The following is a 20,938-nucleotide window of genomic DNA, read 5'->3' on the forward strand; positions in this document are numbered from 1 at the left end:
CCTTTATATTTTATAATACATGCTATCAAGTCCCAACTTACAAGTCTTATCTGAAAGAAAGTTGTTTCCAGCCAAGTTATAAACTTCAGCAAATTGACTTTAACTTGGAAATACTAAAATGAAAGCTGGGCAAAATTTTGGCTTCAAAATTTCCATTTATTTTACTTAAAAAGACAACCATTAACATTTTAAAAGTTTAACATTTTGTTTTAATTTTGCCCAAGCAAAAGATTTTGTTTCACCTAAAACCATTTTTTATTTTTTATTTGCCCGAATTAAAAAAAAATCACTTTGATCAGAAAAGTGTTTTACACCCATAATTCACACAGTTTTAGTTAAGTTATAAAACTTCAGCAAATTGCTCTTAAGCCACAGGCAATCCCATAATATACTATTTTGCATCAGGGCTTGCCACAAAATTTTAAATACCAAAAGTTACCTTGTAGATTTAGTGTGTGTACAAACGGCACTCACATTCTATGTGAGTACCATTTGCACACACACTACATCAATATGAAAATGTTGTATGCACAAATGGGGATGTCATGCTGTCTGGAGTGGCTTACAAGCAAGAATATCAACCACAGTTAAGAAGCAGTTGGGAGGAAGTGGGTTTTGCCTACGAAAGCTCATGATACTGCAAGATATATAGATATAGTTAGTCTCTAAGGCTATGTCTAGACTACCAGGTTATTTCGAAATAAGTTATTTCAAAATAATAACTCCCAAAATAACTATTTTGAAATAAGTTTATTCCTTTTCACAAGCAAGAGTTATTATTTTGAAATAACAAGCCCATCGAAATAACAGGCGTGGTAGTGTGGATGCTCACCTTGTTATTTCGAAATAACGCCCCTGTGTAGACATGACCTAAGATGCTGCAGGACTCTTTAGTGTTTTTTAAAGTTACAGACTAACACAGCTTCCCCTCTGAGACAAAGTAACAAGTGTAACTCCCACCCCCGGCACTAACCAGCCTGTTCATGAAGTCACACTTTATGTATGATTTCAACAGTTCCCCTTCCCTCCCCCATTTGAGTTTGAGCTTCCGAACAACCAGTTTAGAGTTACAGACTCTCTCTCAGCGGTCACTCGATAATGAGTAGAACGTCTTCCTGTCACCCTCCTATTTGTGGATCTGTTGATGGCTGACCAGCCCGATTCTGGAGCCGCAAGTCTTATCATAGAAGTGACAGGTGCTGGTGGCTGTTGGAGGGACATGGGGCAGTTTTTGCAGCTCTTTTCTCCTTCTCTGCTTCTCCTCGTCTGTGCCGTGGCAGAACCTCTCAAATTGCGCCACCCCCTCAGGGATTACTGCTCTCCACTAGGGACGCTCCTGGGCAAGGCTCTCCCAAGTGTCAACACCAATGTCATACTTTTTCATGTTTGCCTTCAACATGTCCTTAAATCACTTCCTCTGGCCCCCAGTGCTCCTTCTTCCTTCCTTTAGCTTAGAAAACAATACGGGATACAGATATTATAAGTAGGGATAATAATACATTCAGTATCCTACAATAATTCTATTACCATAAAGTTTAAACACAATGTCATAACACTAATATTTATTTTAACTATATTAACCCACAGGGAAGGCAAGCTGGTTTCCAACTATGCATTTTCCAGTGTTTAGGCCTGGGGCATTGGCGTGAGCTGACACCTCGTCTGCCAGCATCGTGGGGTGCTTAGATGTGCAGTTACATGTTTTGGGTATCTAGTATGTAGGATTAGTAGGGCAGATTTTTGTTCAGCTCTGCTCCCTTTACACTGCCAGTGGTACAGAAGAGAGCTGAGACTGATCATATCCCCTTAACTAGGGATCTTCCAACATGGGAAAGACCCCAGTGGATACAGCTGCTAAGCCACTCTCCCATCCCTCTCACACAGGGCACATGGTAAAGGTGGAGGAGAAGTGGGGAGAAGACATGGCAGTGTTCAGCTCTGACAGTTTCTTGGCAGTGGATGATACTTTGGGGGCCTCTGCCAGCTACCATACATTTGAGCAATCTCCAATCTGCTCTGCCTTCATCCATGGCTGGGGCAGAGAATCAGTGATCAGCAGAAACTGGATGGAGCAGAAATTTTGGCCCAGTGTGTGCAATGGGTTAGTGTGCAAATTAGCTAGCCATATTAAAGACTGTTAGATCATGGTCATGCCCGCTACTTTGGAAACAGGCATAGAAGGAGTTCATCTTTTCTGCAGACGCAGTGGACCCCTGCTTCCAAGTAGCCTATACAATACTGCCATGATTTGGGGAGAGACAAAAAGCTGGAAAACACTGTTTTTATACCTCTTCTCAGTCCTTTCCCTCCACCAATAACACTGTGCCTGATTCAGACTCACTAATCTCCTGCTTTACACCCTCATGGAAGCTATTTTTTACTTCTGAAAGTCAATCCAACTCAGGGGTGGATTAGTGTATGAAATCTATTTATCCAGAGCATCTCCAGGCATGAAAGATTAGCATGCACAGACAATTCAACCTTGTTGGCTGAAAATCATGCTTTTAACACCGTACTTAATGTGCATTCATTCTGCCTGTACATGTTCTTACTATCTGAAGTGCTGGCATGAGGCCTGCTCACAGGTATGTTGTTCTAGAACCCAGGCCTTTTATTAAGTCAAAATAGAGAAATAATATTACACAGGGTACCATAATATTACAAGTACCATCTTTTCCATTGCTTCTTCCATGCAACAGTGAGGTGTTGGCATTACGTGCTCTGATGTATCAGACCCTTTCACCTCAGCCACAGTTATGACACTGTGCTGCTCTCACAACGAAAAGAAAACCTTAGTTGGCTGAACAAGGAAATGAGAGTGACTGAGTTGCATAGGAAGTAATGTGGGGGTGGGGGACTGTGAGGCCTACATTGCAATTCAAAGTAGAAATGCCTCCTGCCTCTGGATGAGCACTCATTGTGCAGATTGATTTTGTTTTATTTGGTTTCATAATGAAACTTGTGACACTTTGGCCTAGAATAGGAGGACTGTGGGTTGAACCATACCTTGCAAATTCTTACTAACTCATATCCTGAGCATGACATTTTCTGGTTTTGAGATTTGTCACTCCCATTGGGTTTGAATGAATAGGAGGAAGGGAAATTTGAGAAACTCAGAGAGAGTGGAAACTATGCAGACTGAAACCTGTGCAAACTGAAACTAACATGTCTCATGCATATCCAGTAAGAGTAATTACTCTCTGCCTCACCAAATTCCCCATTCATTGGGCCAGCCATATGTTCAGCAAGCTGGACAGGGTGTTCCTTTTTGGTTTGCTTTTATATCTAACAACTCCCAATATAAAGGCCATTACTGAGGAACACAGTCTCAGTACGAGGTGTACAGATAGTTCGGAATGGCTTGCTAGTCCAAACTATCTAGCCCGTGCCGCGTGTAGCCGCGCGGCACGGGGTTCGAACAAGCCGGCATTTAAAAATGGCGCCGGCCAGCTTATGCAAATAAAGCCTGAAAAATTCAAATCCCGGGCTTCATTTGCACGTTCGGTATGCATACATTACCCCGCTAGTTCGCACTACCATTCCAGAATTTGTGTTTCCATACTGATGATGGGTTCTGCTCAATAATGATTCAAATCAGTGCAGATCCATGCAGGTTCACTTTCATGACCTTGAATCAGATGCCACCAGCAAAAGATTGATTTTCTTTTTTAGCGGTTTGAGTTCTGTAGTTTCCATATCAGAGTGTTGCTCTTTAAAACTTCTAAAAGCATGTTTCATGACTGGATTCTTTCAGATTCTGGAAGGCACTGCAGATTCTTAAACATTAGGTCAAGTACTATGGCTATCTTTACAAATCTCACATTGATACCTTCTTTGCATGTTGTCAAATCTACAGTTAGTGTTCTTAAAATGAATAACATGTCCAGGGTCATCATCTGATTCTGCTATAGCATGAAATATATGACAGAATGCAGGTAACAAGCATCATCAGCTTGCAAGCATACGCTGTGAAATGGTGGTTGAAGCATGTAGGGGCATACGAATGTTTAGCATATCTGGCATGTAAATATCTTGCCATGCTGGCTATGAAAGTGCCATGCAAACACCTGTTTTCATTTTCAAGTGACATTTTAAATAAGAAGCAGGTAGCATTATCTCCCATAAATGTAAACAAACTTGTTTGTCTTAGTGAATGGCTGAATAAGAAGTACGGTTGAGTGGACTTGTAGGCTCTAAAGTTTTACATTGCTTTGTTTTTGAGTGCAGTTATGTAACAAAAAAGTCTACATTTTATGAATTGAACTTTTACAACAAAAAGATTGGATTATGGTACTTGTATGAGATTTTTTTTGAGCTAACCGCTATTAATCGATGATCCTCGTCTAAATGTTTTGTCCACGTTTTTGAAACAACCAATTTTTTACTTTTCATTTCAGTTTCTAAACTGTATGTTAATTCAAATCAACATTTTAAATAGTTTGCTTAATCTAAACAACATTGTTTGTTGTTGTTTTTGATTTATCATATTGGAGAGAAAAATTAGTTTCAGTTTTCAACAAACCAATATTTTTTTCGCAGGTTTTTGGGTTTGGCCACAGAACCAAAAAATCAATTATTCACTCAGGTATAGTTATGAACTGTTCATGTGCCACTACTTCACTGCTGCAGTGGAAAAAGAGCAAACGCACCGAACTATGTGACTACCGTATTTTCCGGCATATAAGACGACTTTTGATGTTAAAAAACATCCCCCCAAAATCGGGGGTCGTCTTATACGCTGGGTATACGGCTTTGCAAAGCCTCGGGGGAAGCCGGCGGCGGGGCATCCCAGGCGCGCCTGGGCTGCCCCGCCGCCGGAGCCCCTCCGCAGCTTTGCAAAGCCTCGGGGGAAGTCGGCAGCGGGGGCTCCAGCGGTGGGGCAGCCCAGGCGCGCCTGGGATGCCCTGCCGCCAGCTTCCCCCGAGGCTTTGCAAAGCCGCGGAGGGGCTCCGGCGGCGGGGCAGCCCAGGCGCACCGGGGCTGTCCCGCTGCCGGGGCGTCCTCAGAGGCTTTGCTCCCGGTGTCCCTGGTCTGCTGGGGACCGTCTCCAGCAGACCAGGGACACCGGGAGCAAAGCCGGGGAGGCGGAGGGGTGCTGGGGTATAAGACGAAACCCTATCTTTTAACTAAAAAATTAGGGGGTCGTCTTATACGCCCAGTAGCCTTATACGCCAGAAAATACGGTATGTTACCTAAACTTTTCAATTTGTAGCCATCTTCTCTATTTCACTGCAACCTAGCTTCCTGTTTTCCATTGTGGTGTGAGGAGGAGGGGCATTGTGAGAGTACATATCTGATTCTGTTTAATTCCTGTGATGGCTGTACTGCACTGAGACGTGACCGAGTTTAATTTTTTCTTAATTCAGTATGCTTGGAGTGGTACCCTTATTTAAAAGGAACAAAACCTCACAAGTGCATTCGGTGGTCATCTCAGTGAACACTGCAAAATACTGTTGTAAAATATAGAACCCAATTCTATGCTGCACCTCTTAGGAGGCACAGTAGACCAACTTCAGCTTGGGAGTTGGGGAGGCAAAGCATAGACCTTAGTGCCTCTCAGAACCTAGCCTGAGGTTGCTGTAATTTGTGGTAGGCTGTCTAGTTTGGGTTGCTCATGGCCTGAGCTGCAGTAGGGTGACCAGATGTCCCTATAGTATCAGGAGTATCCCAATATTTGGGGTTTGTCTTATATACACAACTGTATTCCCCCAAAATAATGTGTTTCACCCTGGCTATCTGATCACCTTCATCTGCCGTCTAGTGCGGCTAGAGTTCAGAGTGCTCTTGCCATTCCTTCTCAGCATTTCCCTACATGGAGTCACCATAGAGCTGTGGCAGCTAATTATGTATGTTGAGTCTGCACTGCCTCTGCACTGGTAGAGTTTTCCATGCGGCCACTGCAGCACCTTCACAGACATAAAGGGGCCACAACTGGGAGCCAGATTCCAGAGTTCTTACAAAAATATTGGACAATATTGTTAAGGGTGGGTGGGGAAAGCAAAGCTTAAAATTACCCAATGCCAAAATCACTGCTGCTGTTGCGATGCCAGGATCCTTTTGATACTGTTTTCCTGCTTGTTTCCTCTGGAATAAACACAAATCTCACCTGGATATTTGCTAGACTAACATTTGAACCCTGAAAATTTGATTTTGATTCAGTAGTTCTAATTTTCTATCTCAATTTAGTGTTTTCTTGCCATAATTTACTTAGCATTTTGATTTTATTTCTTCTATGGACAAAATTCAGGAAAGCATTTAGGCTTGTGCTTAAATCTGTCCCAGTTTGGGGTAGGATTTAAGGATGTGCTTATGTCCTATTGAATTCACGATTATGCTTATATGCTGTCCTGACTCATGATGCTTTCCTAAATCAAAACCTAAAACAGTAATCTCAATGGCAAATTAGATCTGAAGAATATGTACCTTGTTAGTGTGGAGGATGAGGTGAAATTGAAGGACAAACGACAAAAGAAGCAGTAGTGTTCACCAACTATTTTTCAGGCAAGCTGTCCTCCAAAAACCTTAGGCAATACTGCCCAAATGTGAAAGATTCACATTTTGGGAATACCAGGAGAAGAAAGGATTACATGTCAGAGTGTAAATCTGAGTAACCCAGCTGGTGTCTTCAAGTTTAATCAGCTATCGGTTTGTGCAGAATATGATCCTGTGACCTCAAAGGTTGAGTTGAAGTTAAAATGCCTGGGCCACTGGAAATTGATCTGAAAGACAATCCTGTTTACCTAGATTGTTGTTACTGGGTCTGGACAGAGGAAAGCAAGGACAACCAAATAGTGGCTCAACAGTACAAGCAATCCTCTCACATGCAGGGGATAAAAACTATTTCATAGTAGTGACTTCATAGACCTAAGGGAAGAAACCACTAGCCATGGTTTAATATTTCCAGGTCTGACATCCACCACAAAAAGAAAGGGGGGGGGGAGAAGACAGTCAATAAAATCACTGTGCTAGAAGGCAGATTGAAAATGTTCTGTCCAAACTCATTTTATTGAAAACGGGGGTTTTCACAAACTGAAGGTCTTCTCAGACTGTTTGCTTTCCTTGAAAAAAATTGATTTCTTTACTAGAAAATAAAATGCCAGAAAAAATTGGCCCAGAACTTTTCAGTTTCTATCTAAAATTTGTTTGGATTTTGACTGTTTTTGACACACACATCCCCAAATCAGTTTTTGTTACCAAAAATAACAGATATCAATCTTCATTTTTTTCAAGAAAGGAAACCTTTTCCAGTGAAAATGTCAGTAAAATGGACACTTGATGTTTTTGTTGACATTTTCCATGGGTGTGAAGAAAACATTTGCCAACCAGCTCACAATTGAGGGCAGCTGCTATTTATACTAAAAACAAACAAAAAAAGTGATTCTGTGCTTTACTCTTCTCTGCTGCTCTTTGCTTGGGAATATCTTCGCAGGCCCCAATTTTGCACTGAGCATCGCGCTGGTAGGATCCTGCATCCAAGCAGCACCTCATCAAAGCCAATGGGGTCCTGTCTGGTTGCCCATGGAGAATGAGTTGCAGAAATTTCATGTCCTTTGGGGAAGGGTCATATCTTCCTATATTTGGGGGACAATGACTAGTGCAGTGCAGGTGTTCCTGTAGCAATGCCATACTTATTAAAATGTGGTTACATTAATCTATTCCCTTTTGACTAGCGCAGCATCCTCTTTCTAGTTATGACTTTTCTGTGCCTTTCGGGGACTCTTTTTGCATCCTACTGCTGGGAAAGATCAGAAGCACATGCAGCCTGGAATGCAACACAACCCTCTCACAATGAAGGGAAACAAATATTTATATTCTTATTTTTGTCTTTGCTTCACTTGCTTCCTAACCAGCTTACTTCTGTATGAGTTTAATTTTAAATAGGGTCATTTGTTTAGACAGTCTGCCTAGCAAACAAATTGATTTAATAGATTTTTGAGAACAAGGAAATATCTGTAAAAGCCATTCTCTAACCGCTTTAATGACATGATTGCACACACAGTCCTTAATTTAGTCTGTGAAGAAATGTTTTTGCATTCATGGGAGGGAATATTTAAAAACTGATTACTTATAATGTTCTTTCTCATGCGTCATCATCCACTTACAGCAGCAATCACCAGGGACAACAGACTTCTTTCCTTGGGACATATTATGGTATGTACCAACACTGACTAGTATCTTAGGGTATGTCTACACTACCCCGCTAGTGCGAACTAGCGGGGTAATGTATGCATACCGAACGTGCAAATGAAGCCCGGGATTTGAATTTCCCGGGCTTTATTTGCATAAGCCAGCCGGCGCCATTTTTAAATGCCGGCTTGTTCGAACCCCGTGCCGCGCGGCTACACGCGGCACGGGCTAGATAGTTCGGACTAGCAAGCTATTCCGAACTATCTAGCCCGTGCCGCGTGTAGCCGCGCGGCACGGGGTTCAAACAAGCCGGCATTTAAAAATGGCGCCGGCCGGCTTATGCAAATAAAGCCCGGGAAATTCAAATCCCGGGCTTCATTTGCACGTTCGGTATGCATACATTATCCCGCTAGTTCGCACTAGCGGGGTAGTGTAGACATACCTTAAGGGTATGTCTACACTACCATCCTAGTTCGAACTAGCGGGATAATGTAGGCATACCGCACTTGCAAATGAAGCCCGGGATTTGAATTTCCCGGGCTTCATTTGCATAAGCCGGGCGCCGCCATTTTTAAAACCCCGCTCGTTCGAACCCCGTGCAGCGCGGCTACACGGGGCATGAACTAGGTAGTTCGAACTAGGCTTCCTAGTTCGAACTACCATTACTCCTCATTCCACGAGGCTTCCTAGTTCGAACTACCTAGTTCGTGCCCCGTGTAGCCGCGCTGCACGGGGTTCGAACGAGCGGGGTTTTAAAAATGGCGGCGCCCCGCTTATGCAAATGAAGCCCGGGAAATTCAAATCCCAGGCTTCATTTGCAAGTGCGGTATGCCTACATTACCCCGCTAGTTCGCACTAGCGGGGTAGTGTAGACATACCTTAAGGGTATGTCTACACTACCATCCTAATTCGAACTAGCGGGATAATGTAGGCATACCGCACTTGCAAATGAAGCCCGGGATTTGAATTTCCCGGGCTTCATTTGCATAAGCCGGGCGCCGCCATTTTTAAAACCCCGCTCGTTCGAACCCCGTGCAGCGCGGCTACACGGGGCATGAACTAGGTAGTTCGAACTAGGCTTCCTAGTTCGAACTACCATTACTCCTCATTCCACGAGGCTTCCTAGTTCGAACTACCTAGTTCGTGCCCCGTGTAGCCGCGCTGCACGGGGTTCGAACGAGCGGGGTTTTAAAAATGGCGGCGCCCCGCTTATGCAAATGAAGCCCGGGAAATTCAAATCCCAGGCTTCATTTGCAAGTGCGGTATGCCTACATTACCCCGCTAGTTCGAACTAGCAGGGTAGTGTAGACATACCCTTATTCCATAAGGAGTATCACTGAGGTAAATGAGCCCATATGTGGAGTATATGTCCTCAAGACAGCAAGACTGCACAATCCAGTCCCTTAATCATAAAAGCAGGCCCATAACTCAAGCAAGAATGATTTGCCCTTTGGAGCCAGTCCAACTCCCATTAAAGTCAATGGGAGCTGGATTAAGTCCTGTTGAACAGCAGGCTGTGAAATTCCCTACCACACATGCATGCAGATATGCATGTTAGAGACCAAGTTAAAACTTGAAATGATTGTTCCCTCTTCATCATATAACTGCTTTAATTTGTTGCAGAGGGATAGCCGAGTTAGTCTGTACCTGGAAAAACTTTAAAAACAACAAATAGTTTTGCAGCACCTTAAAGACTTGTTTAATTTGTAGCATTGCTTTTTTGACAGCCAAATGCTATAGGGAAAATTATATTTGGATGGGGGAAATTATATTTGACTATACATATTTTTAGGATGTACATAGGTGAATGTGTTTCATGGGCACAGAGGTTAGCAGAAATAAACTGTACCTTGTTTTTCTTGTACGGTTCTATGTATCTGGTAATTGTATAAAAATAATACAAAGTAGACATGAGCTGAAATGCTTGAAGCCAAGTCCATGTTTAAACTTCATCAGTGTTCCAGGAACTTTGGATGCTACGGTCAGCCACAGAGTTCAGGTCTAGAACTGAGTTGAGGCTTCCACTACCAGGAATGGGTGCTAGACAGAACTATATCCTGTGAGCGTTTAAAGGCTCCAGTCAGGGGAAGTACCCTTGGTTCAAACTTCTGAGGCTTAAAAAAAACACAGTGATTCAGTAGCTGGATCCCTTTACAACAAGTCTGGTGAGTGGCCAAGAGAGTGCTCAACTACAGCTGTGACAAGTACTGCCTGTTTTATGGATGGAGAAACTGAGGCACAGAGCAGTGAAGTGAGATATCCAAGGTCCTGGGAGGCTTAAGACTCAGAAATCTGAACCAAGTACTCTGTCTTGGGGCTCGAGACATATTCACAGATATGGGTGTGAAAGGTGTCTGTTTGGCAGATTGAGAAGTAGATTGCTCCAGGCAGATGGAGCACCTTGGTCATGGTAGGCAATCTACCTTGGAGAAGGGACTCTGATTTCAAACCAAGAACATCTGACTCTAGGAATCTTCATCTCCATGGAGCATATTAGTACAATGCTAGAGAGTCTCCCTGAAACGACATGTGACCACTTTGACGGGCAGGTGTGGAAAAGGCCCACACATACTTGATGCATGTTGTTAGAGAGGTGAGCCCAAGCATAGTGTTTGGCTTCCCTGAATGTGGGGACAAGGACTAGGAAATCACGAGAAGTAGCCAACATGGTGAAAAGACAAACTGGTTTAATACAAGGGACAAAAATGGAAGGGGTCAAAGTCCATGAACATTAGGAAAGTTACAATCTAATGTACCCTGGCTCAATAGCAAGTAGAAAAATTGCAGCAGGAATATTATAGGATAAGATGGTGGATTTCCAAAGGTAGAGTAACTGGCTGAGGAAAGAATAGCAATGAGAAGAGAGTAAATGTTTTACATGCAAGGGGCCAAGAAGACTTGCTGGGCCCCTGGACAAAGTGGTGGTGGGGACCCCTGCTCCAAGCTCCTAGAAAAGGCAGGGCCACAGGTGGAAGGGGTAGGGCTGGGGCAGCCACTCCTCAGGGCCACCCAGAGCACCAATTCCAGACTGCACTGAGATCTGTCCAGAGTGCCCCCCCCTGGTTCCCCGGAAACAGGGCCTGGGGCTTCAACCACCACTACTCCCACAATAGTGGTAGCGGCAGCCGGGAACCCCAGGCCCTTTTGAATCACCAGGCCCTTGGGCAGTTGGTCCCCTTTGCCTCCCACCACCCATCCACAGGCCTAATTATACGCTGCAAGTTGATTGTACAATTGAGGAGAAGGAGACATTCTAGGCAGTGCTGGGCCAAGTGAGGAGTGAAGTACCACAAGCTGAGGACTGGATTATCGAATCAGAGCTCAACAGACATGTGGAGAAAGGAATATGTAGACTAGCCACAATTAGACAAAGAAGCACAGAGGGCTTGAGAGGTGCAGCATATGTCAAAAGGTGAAAATGGAAAAGTGCTGAGGGAAGATGGTGGAATCATTAGGAGGTGGCAGCAGTTTTCTGAGAACTGCTCGCCAAAGAGAATGCTAAGCAAGTGTGGAGAGAAGTATGCAAAAGCAACACCCCCACAAGACCACTCACAATGGTGGAGACTCAGAGAGTGGTGTAAAGAAGATGAAACAGGAGAAGGCAGGGGAATTGGACAGTGTGTCAGTTAAGGCATTTAAAGATTTAAGCCATGAGGGACATTGATAATGATGAGCTTTTTCAAGTTAATTCTCTGCACTGGAAAAATGTCCCGGAGTGGAGAAGAAGCACCTTGATCCCTATCTTCAAGCATAAATGATATGAGTAAGAACGTAGTAATTGCTGACCCATTTAATTAATCAGGCAATGATTGCTGTTCTAACTAATAATCTTCCACGCCGAAAGAGTGATAGTTTGTGAGATTATTAGCATGAAGAGATGGCTCCTGAAACATGGAGCCAACAACCACTTCTTTTAAGAGATGCTGTTAGGTTGCCCTCCTGCAGGGGAACACTGGCAGTCTTGTTCAATGATATATGAAGCATCTCTAAAAAAATGTACCAGCCAAGAAACACCTGGGTCTAAATTATATGATAACCTGCAGCTTCTTTGTGACTTCCAGAATCAAAAGGATGTGAAACTGGCTGTTTTTGCAAAAAGATCATGCATAACCCTAACTGGCCAGAAGTTTAGTTTCACATCTCAGAAAGGCAGCACTGTTTCCTTTTGCATCATGCAGGGGCGTTGGCTCAGTGATGATTCACTAACATCATTTCACAGAACATTCTTTGCAAGTATTCCTGGAATGGTTCCCATTCACAGACTCACCCATTCTGCCCCTGTGGGCTCCTTAGCTCTTAGAGAAACAATATAAGGTGTGATACAGCAGAGTAAAGGGCTAATACAGGAGCAACACAGGTGGTGGGAGTCACAACAGCAAGTGGAAAGGGAATGCATTTGGAGAACTGCTAGTGTTGTAGGTACTTAACATACCCCTGTTTGGTGACACTGAGCCACTGCTATAAATATAGCGAGAGGTACATGACCTTGACAGTTGGTATGGCTCACACAATAATACTCTTTTGACACTGGTATGGGGCATAAGCTGGACACGTGCCTCTAGCTCTCTGCAAACACTGCACAGCAGGAATGAATGACCTTCACATAACTGTGCAAAGTAGAAATGGCTTATTATGTCACAATATACTGGCACTCTTAAATCATAACTTGGAACTGTAGAGCTCATTTCTCTCATATGGGTATCATATGAGTATTCACACTAGGTGAATTGGGATACAAAAATCAAAATCTTTAGAATTTTTCAGAAACTGATTTTTTTTTAGTGGAAAAAGATGGGTTCCAGTCAATTGGAATGTTTAGGGACAATTTCAAAACATTTGATTTCAGTTTAAACCATTTAAAATATATTTTAGTACGGTTTAACTGTAATGTTGCAACACAAAGGCATGTCAAACCAGAAATGTGGAATTTCCTTTTTTTTATTGTTAAAATGTTTTTAAAAATCACCAGAACCTTTTTCCATAAAAAGTTTGAGTTTTGACAAATGGGCATTTTCCAATTGAAAAAATGTTTCATCAAAAATCTCAACCAACTGTCATCTACCCAGCATTGACTAGGGCTTAAAATGAAATAGGAAAGAATGTGTTAGGATCATCTTTCTACAATTCCAAATGCCAACAGCCTTACCACATCTATCTCTTGTTTCTGATATCATGCCCATCACTGTGTTACCTGGGTGCCTACTTTATCCTTCCCCTCTCTTAACAATGGGAGAATATATATGCATTATATACTTATACTGATTTCAACAGACCATATTTAGACACAGTGTCTTTGCCTGAAGAAGAGTGATTTATTACAAACTCTAGTTGCTTAGCATGTTATTTTGATCAGGTGTTCCAATTTGAACCTACTCTGAATTTCCGAGTTCAGCTTCTGAGCCATATCTGAATCTGAACTCAGCTGCTTGAATCCATCTCCACAACGGTGGAGACTCTGATTTCTCTTCTGGCTCTGAACATTTGGGAAACCTGGATTTAGATCAAGATTCAGATCTGAACATTAAAAACAGTCATTTGGGCCTATCTTTAGATCATAGCTATTTTGCCGTTCACGGGGCTGCGGACAGGGAGGGCAAAATAGGCAATTACCCAGGGGCCCAGGTTACTTAAAAGGGCCCACGGCTGTGGTAGTAATGGTGGCTGCTCGGAGCTCCCTGCCACTTTTAAATCATGGCAATTTAAATTGTGGGCATGGTGACTTGTGAGTGCTGTGTGCACCATCCAGCAGTCACCAGTGGTCCAGCTCCACATCCATGTGGCAATGCCATGCTGGGCCAGCAGCAGTGGTGGGCATGCAGGGATGCTGATGGAGCAAAAGGGGCAGCTGCCCTAGACCCTTGTAATTGCTGTCAGGGCCAGGCAGAGCTGAAGGCTGGCTGGAGGAGGCTAGCCCCAGTCCCGTCACTTCTGCCAGAGGCTCCACCCCTTCCAAAGCCCCAGAACCACCCTTCCATCTTGCCCAGGGGCCCAGCATTTCTGTCAGCAGCCCTGCCTGTTCACTTTAGCAATGAAAAGCAGTTAGATATAGACCTGGCATTTCAATAAAATTCAGCTACCCCACCCCCAAATATCAAGACACATGCCTGACTGAATATTAAGATAATATCTCATTTATCAGATTATAAATTGCATATGACAAGATACGAAATTTTGTACAAGAGTTACAATTTCATTTAGCCTCACTTACTGCACTGACAATCTATCTACAGCAATGGTAGAACCTAGGGAAGAACAATTCCAAAATAACAGTAATTAGTGACAACAGCTGTAGGGAACTAGTCTGTATCATTGTTTACTTATCTCTGGGGGTAGCTGTTTAAATTTCATGACAACAGACAATTGCCTGTACAAATTAGCACTAATATAGTGCAAAGAGGCACGTCAAGCTTTTATTATTATTATTATTATTATTATTATTATTATTATGTAAGACAATTATCATGGGTTAAAGCTTGTTTTAGTATGTTTCCCATTGCAAAAGGTGATGAAATGGATAAATTTTCAAAATATGGAAGACGTATCAAAGGATCATCCAAAAGGGTACGCCTTTTTGTGGTAACATTTTTTTTCTCAAAGCTGAACTTATTATATCACTACACATCATCTGTTGCATACACTAAAATATAATTCAAACTGCAATTTCTCAAATTAATATTACTGCATGAATTAAAGTTACTGCTGATGTTCAAGTGCCTGGATACTAAGAACATTAGACCTTACCCTCTGCTATTCAACAGCAGAGTACTGTGCGGCACCTCACCTTGTGTCACTCATCTTAGAGGCTGGCTCATGTGCAGAGTAACAAAACTATGCACATTGTTACCAGGACTTTACATGCAACTATGTTGCCATGGCTGCCAGCACTTAGTAACATAGCACTGCCCCATATTCACTGTGAAGGAGTTTCCATCCTGCTCCTGAGCCCTGGCCAAGTTCAGTGAGAGCAGTGACACTGATCTCTTTAACCACACACCAGTATGCCTGTCTTTTAGATTCCTTCTATGGTCTCTGATGTCACCACAGGACATGTCAGTGGAATCTGCTTGCCATAATAAGTGGTCAGTGACAACAGTCATGGTCTATGTCTACACTGCAGAGAAAAGTTGGAAAAAGATACACAATTCGCGTATCTTCTTCCCCTTATTTTCCGAAAGAGCATTTTCCAAAATTTGGCCTGTCTACATGGGGCCAAAGTTCAGAAAAAACTCCTGTTTCAAAACATCCCTTATTCTTCTCACCAAGAGGAATACAGAGATGCCAAAAAACCACGTCCACTTTTTTTGGAAACTGTTCTGAAAAAGCAAACGCGTTCCTTGGATGCAGCAGAGCTTTTCCGGGATACCCAAGGTATCCCGGAAAAGCTCTGCAGTCTAAACATAGCCATGGGTGGCAGCAGTATCAGAGGCAGAGGGAGCTAACCCTCCCCAAACTGCCAGGTCTGGCCCAGTCACACACTGCGCCCAGCTCCACTCCTGCTTCCAGTTCTGCTGGCTGCCTGGTTTCCTGCATTCTGGGGCTAGAAAGGCTGGGGCTGCGATACCAGGCTTCCTGATACTCCAGGGCTGAGGTTGTGCTGCCCAGCCTCCTTGCACTCCAGGACAGGCGCTGGGGGCCAGGACATTGCTGGCTGCCTCCTACACTCTGGGGCCAAGAAGGCTGGGGCTGAGCTATCCAGTCCCTGCACTCTAGGGCTGGGAAGGAAGGGGCTGCACTTCCTGGCCTGCCCATGCTCTAGGGCCAGCTGGGCTGGTGTCATGCTACCTGGTAACCCCAGGCTTCGGGGCCAGGAAGCAGGGGCTAGTGGTTACAATGGTGGGGATGCTAGGGGCACAGGATAGGGACCCAATGACCACAATGGGGATGAGGCTGGACTCCGGTGGGGCCTAAAGAAGAAGTGGTGCTAGGGCGATAGCCTCCCCAAGCCAGGGGTTCACCCACAGCCCATGACAATAGTCATTAATCAATCTCTCATCACCGACACAACCATTTGCCCACCAGGTTTTGACCTGCCAAGGCACATGCGGTGATCCCTGAACTAGTTTTGAACAAGACAGGGCAACTGTGTGTGACCAGTGTCTTTAAATAGGAGTCTCCCTAATAACCCGCAATATAGATGCAATCAACTTCAGGCTGTCATATTTCCTTCACGAGTGCCAGCTGACGTACTTTGGCAGGCTGCTGGCTCTTCACATGGCTGATGACGAGGCTGTCAAGAGGCTGGACACACTGCTCAGACACTGCCATACAGTGACTTAAAGTACAGTACCTATTGAGCCGGATTCTCCTTAGATTTAGGGTAACTCCATCCAAGGAGTAAAGGTAAAGGTGGGTGAGAGTGGAGACTCAGGCCTTGAGGTGTATGAAAATAATTTATAACAGAAACCATTTCGCAACATTAACTAAAGTGAGTAGTATGAGGTGTGCCTGTTGCACTGCGCATAAACAACACAAATAGTGGCCTTCCTGACTGCATATTTTTGGTGTTTCTTTAAATTCTCAATAGAAGTATTAACAAAACAATAAACACCTCCACACCACTCACTAAAGATCATTTTGGGGTACCATAGAAGTTCATTACTTATGGATTGATTCAAGCAAAACAATTCCTTCTAGTCCTACAGCGTGTGGGCCATTACACTTATCCTGTGAGCTTCCTGAGCTGCAGGAACACAGATCTCTGGCCATGTCTACACCACATGGACTAACGCAGGACAGATACCATGGCAGAATTCTATTGTATAGGTGCAGTCTAGGCCCATGGGAGGGATTTTATTGAACAAGAGTAGCTCAGTGGAAGCATTCTTCTCTCACCCTAGATGTATCTACACTAGTGGGTTAGAAAAGCATAGTTATGGCATGCAGGGGTGTGGATTTTCCCCATAATGAGCCATGTCGACATATATTTTAAGTGAAGACCAGGCCTCCATTTTCCAAGGACAGAGACAATCCTAACAGTTATTTTAGTACAAAGTAGGACAATCAACTTATAGATGGAGCACACCTGCATGTTATTGTTACATTCTTTACTTACTTGTAGAGTGGCTTTCAAAGACATGTGTAAAACTCCTTCCTGCCTTTGAAATCATCAGGGAAATCGCTTTCAATCTCAGCCTTGCAAACAAAAGCCTCAGTTAATCATATATGGTATAAATACATCACACTTTTAATCTACCGAATTCAGTTATTGTTACAAGTGGCAATCAATAAAAGCAAAATCTAGGCAGAGGATTTCTGTCTGCTCTTCCCACAGTTTTTATAGACAAATCAAAGAAACTGACCAAGAATATGAACTACATTTAGCGCTGTCCTATATACACACTGATCCATGAGTTTCAATGTCCATAATGATTGCAGTGGTATACTCTAAAGACATATGCATATCTCTGGCACATACTAATAGGAAAATATAATGTTATCCTCTCCATTCTTTTCTTTCAAGAGTGTAGCTAATGTTCCGAATGGAGTGCTGGGGGTCACAGTGGCAATATCAATTGATCATTCACCTCAGTACTTATTCTTTTTTAAGAAAAATTGTGAATCCTAATGCTCCTTAGATGTTCTGGATTTATAACACTGGAGATAGAAGTCCCCATTTATCTAGAAAATAGCCCCCACAATAATAATGGAAGTATGAGCTCCCTCATTCTATCCCTTAAATCTGTCTCAGAGGCAGGGCTGGCCCACAACATTTTGGCACCTGAGGTGGGGAGCTCAAATGACACCTCCATGCTCCCTAGCTTGGGCCAAAACTTTCAAAAATCTCAATTCTGCCTTCTTCCTGTTCTACTCCTCTCATGGTACTGCTCTGCTACCTACATGTGCACCAGCAGCAGACACAATTTTCTACACTCTGGGTCCTAGTGGCGCCCCTTCTCCCCTACCCCTCTCCAGTCTGGCACTTGAGGCGGCCACCTCAGTTCACCTCATGGTAAGGCCAGCCCTGCTCAGAGGGAATCCCTCCAACATCTGAGAAGGTGATTCACATCCATGCCTTCTTCAACCCTTGGCCTCTTTGCTCTTCGTCAATCAGGAGGAAAATTAATGACAAAAGTAATGTTTCCACTAAGAACTAGATTAAGCCTACCAATTACAGAGAACAGCTTTCAGTTCGTACCAACCTAGCCCAGTTTTGCAACAGTACCTTGAGATGAAAGGCTCCATATCCTATTACCAAATCCCCAGCCATCCAGCTCTTTCTTGCCTGCAACTTCATTACATGGTAATTGTATGTATTTGGGAAAAAATGTCTCAAAATAATTCAACAGTGCTCTGCAGCTTGTGCACTTCTGTTGAATCTTAAACCAGTTTATCCAAATCAGAGCTCAATATTTGCAGAAAAGTGGCATTTTCAAGGCTGTGGATACAGAATGAACATATTAAGGTCCCACTGAAATTTTACATAGTGATACAATAAGCACTGCAGAAAATGTATGGCTTCCACTGTAGGTACACACTGTAGGGACTACAAAGGCACATTTGAAGACTTAAAATTAAAATGTCTATAATGCACCCTTGCTATCAGATCATAAATCAAAAAACATTATTCCAAATAATTTAAAGAGAAAAATAGCAAAAATACAGCTTTAAACAACAGAATATTGTCATAAACTGTGAGTTGCACAACTAAATCCCATCCAAGCATATAGAAAGTTGTGGTCCTAAAACCTGATATCAGCAAGCCACCATTGAGAATCCATGAACTAGAAAAATGGACATTTGGAGCTTATGCTTCTGATGTGCGTTCCTACATTCCTTATGATAAGAGACTTTAGGAGCTCTGGGTTCTGTTCCTACCTCTGCCAAAGACTTGTGTAACACTGGAAAATTCACTGAACATCTCTCTCTTATATGGCTTTCACTATCTGAAAAGGGGGGAAAAGATGCTTATTTGTCATTGTACAGCACTTTGGAATATAAGTGAGGAATTATTATAATTTGTATTTAGCCAATTAGATGTTTTGCTCCCTAAGTTCTAAAATGGATAAAATGAATTACTAATTCTAAAACAAAGTGACATCAAAGTTAAAGAAATGGAACAGCGTGGGGCTGATCTGTCCAAAGATCAGAGTGGACATTCAAAACATATCTATCAGTGACTCAAATAACCTTTTGCATAGTGAACTCTGGCACAATTGTTGCAAAATGTAACCCCATTCACTTTGAGTGCAATGTCTTCCCTTTCACTGATTTTCTGTAGAACAGTCTGCCTATGCATTGGGTACCGGAGTTAACAGGCACTTTGGATTTATTGGGAGGTTTTCTTCTTTATGTTCCACCAAGTACATTTTTAAAGGAAAAGAGTTTTATTTTCTGCATTTAAAAATATTTTTTGTATTTATGTTTAAATAAAGATAATGCAGAAAGTGTTCTAGAGGGATCATGTTGAGCTAAATGTATCTGTCTCTTGACGTATGGGGTCTAGCAATACCCACCCTGACACAAAGGCAAAAATAATGCATTGCTGCTGCGTGGCAGTAACTGTGTTATTCTATAGGTTTTTCTCTGGGAAAAGCTGCTCATGGTTTTTTTTCATTCAATGCATCCTACAGCTAGTGCTGGATTTATGCACAAGATAAGTAAACTACAGTTTAGGGTCTCAGATTATGAAGGGCTCTAAATACAAACAAAATTATTAGTTTTTAGTTGCATCCTCATCTATGTACTGGTATAGGTGCAAATATAAAACTTTATTATTTCTATTTTCATTGTCCTTTCTGTTAGAATAACACATTTATTTGGTAATACTATGGGAATTCTTAAACTTGATCTATCTTAGAGCCTCCGCATGTCTTAATCCAGCCCTGCCTCCAGCTATCCTGCCCAGACCCTCTTTTGAGGCCAAGACCATAGACTTTAAGTATGTGATTATTCCTTTAGGCCCTCTGGTGAAGGAGAAGATCACTTTCTGTCAAGACAACTTCCCCCAACTGATTTTCTGATGCTAGGATTCTCCTGTAGGTTTTATGCAACAACAGACCCTGAAGTGAATCTTGGCCACTGTACTTTGCTTTGTCAGTGATCTAGGATTTGACTTATTGTAACTGTTAGCATCAAATTCCCCCAGATACTGGAAACCAGACTACATGAAGCTCACTTGTAACTGAACTAAGGATTTCTTTATGAAATGCAGATTGCAAGACACTCCTTGCTCCCCAGTAGCAGTGATCTATTTCAAAGCGATGATTGGAAACCTCAGCTAGAATCTGTGGCTATCTGGACGTGTGTTGATTGGCTATGCCAGGTAACCATACCATACACAATGGGAACCCTACAGTCTTGGGGCTTTTGTACACTATGGAGACTATAATGGCATAGCTATGGTGGCATAGCTAGTCTACTATTGCCCCATAGTGCAGAAGCAGATCACGATGACAGACAGGTTTTTTCATCACTTTAGAAACTTCACCTACAACCTGAGCAAAAGTACTAGGCCACTGGCAGCATAGCTAAGCTTTGGTGCTCTTCTCAGGCATAACTTTTTCACACACAAGAGCACCACAGCTGTGTCAAACTAAATTTTAATTACTTTAGTCCTGGTAGAAAATCTGCTACAAAATCCCTCAGAAATACCTGGGCCGCCACAGGCAGGGGATGCTCAAGACTGGCAGGTGCAGTCCCTGTCTCCAGCCCAGTGTCCCCATTCACCCCCACCCCCACCCATTTAATCAGTAAACTAGGATTTTACATCCCTAGTAGAGAAAAGTCCTGAACTGAGTTTCAGTGTACTCATGGAGGTATGTATTTACTGAACATTAAAATAAATACAGCCCTACATGTCTTTGGATATGTA

General features: G+C 42.9%; 1 long non-coding RNA gene across 1 annotated transcript; it reads right to left on the minus strand.

Annotated features, from left to right (window-relative positions):
* Nucleotides 1–1,314: 1,314 nt before the first annotated feature.
* LOC142826667 (uncharacterized) lies at nt 1,315–18,501 on the minus strand. Its single transcript, XR_012900865.1, has 3 exons — nt 18,290–18,501; nt 17,180–17,259; nt 1,315–1,450 (listed from the first exon to the last, which is right to left on the minus strand). It is a non-coding gene; the product is annotated as an uncharacterized LOC142826667 (long non-coding RNA).
* Nucleotides 18,502–20,938: the final 2,437 nt, after the last annotated feature.

The sequence above is a fragment of the Pelodiscus sinensis genome, chromosome 1, assembly GCF_049634645.1.
Source record: "Pelodiscus sinensis isolate JC-2024 chromosome 1, ASM4963464v1, whole genome shotgun sequence".
NCBI classification, from domain to species: domain Eukaryota; kingdom Metazoa; phylum Chordata; order Testudines; family Trionychidae; genus Pelodiscus; species Pelodiscus sinensis.